Here is a 4,314-nt window from a genome sequence, read left to right on the forward strand (position 1 = left end):
CAAGATTTTTTTTTGGTTTGGTCTATTTCTAATGATAATTGACATCATACTCTATGTCATCTCTCTCTGTCTCTCGGATTACATAGTTGTAGATTGGACCAGCTCGCATTTATCAATGCAATTTACTAGTGACATTTCCTTCTTCATTAATGGTTTTCTCATTTCTTATACTAACAAAAAATAACATTGTGTTTCCGTTTCTACAACCAAGTCTAAATATGTTTCCACATATGTCATGCCTAGGGTAAGAACGTGCATGCCAAGCGCTAGGTGGGACATGCAGTTACGGGTGCTATATTTTAGCAAGCAATGAGTCTATATATAGAAAGGTTGGGTGGAGAGTTTCATGGTCAAGTCCCCTCTAGTCTTAGATTGGTACATGTCTAGGTCTATAATCATGCAATCACAATTGCATGAGAAAAGAGTAGGAAATCAAGAAGAAGATTAAGCAAGGTGTAGCAGGGTATGGAGCAATGTGCCCTAGCCCATTGGCGTGTTGTGGCATGGAAATCATGGAAAAAATTGATATGAATCCATTTTTAGATACATTATAGCATTTATAATAATATACATATGTGTGTGTGTTTGTTATTTGATTAAATAATCTTCAAAGTAACTTTCTAAATTTTACTTTTAAGATTTGCAAGGATAAAAAGCCTTACTGCTGTGAGTTTTATTCCTCTACTTTGATCTCATATCTAGATCCTATAGCTATCATGATTATTTAGATCCTATAACTATCATGGTTATACTATATTTATCCTATTTTATACTATTTTGGTTTCTATTTTAAACTAATATTGATTTTTTATTGTGATGCTTACAAACTATTGGATACTCTTCTCAAAGATCATGATCATGCTTACATGTAGCATGATGTGTGTATTCTTGGAGCCATAAGGAAATTCAAGGATCGAGGTCATGCATTCTTGGATTTATAAGGAAGTTGAATGCAAAGGGGCCTACCTGAAGACTCCACTTCCCATCTGAATTTGAAGAAAATTTTTGTATGAAATTTGTATCTTGTGGACTGAATAATATGCTCAAACATTCTCATAATTTTTGGATCTATGGCCGATGAGCTATGATCAAAATGGTGGACCCTGATCTTCCTGTCTACACCACGAAAGAACATATCAATTTCAACACTCCTTATATCTCGTTTTCATATGGAATCAATTGGAAATCTTAAAGGTTCTTCCTATATATATAAAGGACACTCTTCTCCCTTGTAAAGCAATCAAGAGTTAGTGAATGAAGCGATCTTAGTGGGAGAGAGTGAGACTTATAGAGGATCTTAACTTTTGTGCATGCCTTGGGTGAAAAAGGTTAGCCGCTATAAATGCATCAGTTAATCCTTTTATCTTACACCTTGATTTGATGTGGTATTTAAGCTTAAATGTTTTCATCTTTTTCTATTTTGAGAGTTCTATGTGTACATGCATGGGTGAGAGAAATTTTTCTATGGATACACTCTAATTATTAACCATTAAACAGTGAACACCAAACTTCATTAAGTGGATCCTTTTCTACCTCCTCACAATCTCTCATAGATAGAGGTCGGGTACCTTCCTAGTACAAGCACGCCAACTTCTTGACACCGCTCCAGAGTGCGAGGGATGTATTCCAAGTGGAGAATCAAGTAAATTGAGGCATGGAAAATCATTACTCAACAATGGGTATGTATTGTTAAAGATTTGTCCTGAGCAAATGCAAGAGCTTTATTTAAGTGTGATGGATAGAGGGAAGACAAGTGCAGGTAAAGGAAGAGCTAGGAATTTTTCTAGCAGATGTTATTATTGTGGGAAAGAAGGTCACTAAACTCCACATTGTTGTTGGAGCTATATGAGGCTCACTCTACTCAACTTGGTCTCACCTATATATATGTATCTTGTCCTTAATATGAATCAGTCTTTGGAAGCTTACTGTCGATGCACAAACACCTAATGGCAACCTTGATTATGCTTTAGAGCTCGACCTCAGATGTTGGCCAGGTCGCAGGAGTGGAGCCGCCAAGACCTCCCTTCACACCCTCACTGGCAAGCTCTCATCAGTCCGCTTGCACTTAAGCCAACCACCATGACCACACCGCAAAAAGAGAGAAATAGAGGTGACCAAGCCCCTCATCACTGCAAGCGTAGGGATGTCTCTGTTGAATCTTTGTGCGCGCGCAAAGGCAGATGATTGTTTGAAATAGACAATCCTTCTTGCACCACTTGCTAATTACCTTGATTGCTTAGGAACGATTCACATTGCACAAGGACATCACAATGTGGATGAATGAGCACAGGCGCCTAAGGCCCGTGTCACACTGGGACGGGCGTCCCTCACTTTTTGCAGGGTGCCGCCCGTCGCTGCTGTCACACTGGGCCTTCTCCAAAAACCTGCGTGGAGGCAGCAGCGAATCCGCCTTGACCAAGTGGTATGACCACTGGGTTTCTTGCTGCTTGCCAAGGTTCAAACCCAATCCCGTACGCTCGCGCCATAGCTTTTAGCAGATGGCCTCCCATGCTGAAAGTTGGCCGAGGTGGGAAGGCCGCCCCTTTGACAAACCCTAGCGGCCATCTTTCACTTTTTGGAGCACCAATGAGAGCGCGCCAAATCAGCACGGCCATCCCTCCCCCGTCCCAGTGTGACACCAGCCTAAGCACACAAGTCTCTCTAGACATGTGAGCAGGTGAGATGGAAAAACTTCATTGGCTCATGCCATGTCTGTCATAATTGAGATTTAGGGCATTTTTCTTGGCAAAGAAAGGCAAACTTAAAAAGTCTTCTATTTTTTAGGTCAAAATTTGAAACATTTTTTGGTTTTTACACCAAAGCTTGTAAAATCGAGAAGAGTTTCTTAAAAAAAAGCTTAGAAGGTTAGAGGATGTTGAAATTGGCATAATGGAAATTAGTGATCAAGAGACTTTCAGACGACGCATGTGCACGCCATGATTGTTTTCATCAAAAGTGTTGATTGTTGAGTGCATCAAAAGCTTTCAACAGACGTTATGAAAAGTGTTTCATGGGTTTAGGAGTGCAAGTGTTCATATAAATTGGTTGGTGGATGAGTTCCAGGCATATCGGAGATGTCTCCCTAGTCATCTGTCATACCTGCGCGACCTCACGCTGTTGTCTGAACCGCGTGGCCGCTATCCGCTCATCCTCCCTGATCTGCAACCACGTCTCGTGTGGGATGCCCGAAGGTTTCGGCGAGCCGGTCCTGAAAGCCTTCCAAGCTGCATCTCGTCGATGTTTCAAGGTGTCCCGTGCAACACCCTTGATCCACCGCACCGGAACAACGGAAGAACCCGGAGCAGGCTGGTACTTTCTCAGGATGGTCTCAGGATGGTCTCAAAACCCGGAGCAGGCTGGTACTCTCTCAGGATGGTCAACTACAACATTCCCCCGTGGTTGACTACGAAGAAGGGGCACCTATGGCTAAGCTTGATTGTTCCGGGGCGATATAAAGTGAAGAATATGGATGTGTATCTTTGTCCACTATTGGAAGAGCTACAACAATTGTGGATTGCCATAGAGGTGGTGGATATGAGCCGACACACAGGTCGACGGAATGCTTTGATCAGAGGCATTCTAATGTGGACCATGCATGACTATCCCGGACTAACAGAATGCTCAGGTGATCTATTTACACTCCTCACTCAGACACTGTAAATCTTGCTTTTTCTCAAGTTGATCTATTATCATGTGTATACATGCAGGGCTTCAAACAAGCGGATACAGAGCATGTGTCACATGTGGACCTAGACTCAATGCACGTAGGGCACCCTCACTGAAGAAGAAAATCTACGAAGGTCATCAAGCATATCTTCTAGAGAATCATGTGTTACGCGATGGCTTTTTGGGAAGAGAGCCACCGAGGATGTCTGCACAAGCATGGTTAGAGCAGAAGGAGATGTGTGATGACGGATTGCCCCCAGGGATGAAGAGACTATCTCTATGGTACGAGTTACCATACTGGCCCCAACTCATGATCAATCACTTGCTCGATCCAATGCACATATTCAAGAATGTGGGTAATCTACTATGGGACCATCTGACTGGCAATAAAGATACTTTGGGAGCCAGAGTTGATCTTAGAAATGTGGATCGTCGTATGGAGCAATATTGGCCGCAAATAGCGTCCGATGGATCGATAAAACTCCCTAAAGCACCATGGATTTTCACAGGAGCTCAAGAACGCAAAGTAAAAGAGACCATTCGATCTTTGCGGACCCCCACTAGCGTAATGCACTCGCTCCGAACGTGTTTTACTAAAGAAGGAAAGCTTACGGATTTGAAGTCACACGACTGGCATAAAATGTGTCA

This window comes from Adiantum capillus-veneris, unplaced genomic scaffold, assembly GCF_014529385.1.
Source record: "Adiantum capillus-veneris isolate H3 unplaced genomic scaffold, ASM1452938v2 Hic_scaffold_552, whole genome shotgun sequence".
Classification (NCBI taxonomy): domain Eukaryota; kingdom Viridiplantae; phylum Streptophyta; class Polypodiopsida; order Polypodiales; family Pteridaceae; genus Adiantum; species Adiantum capillus-veneris.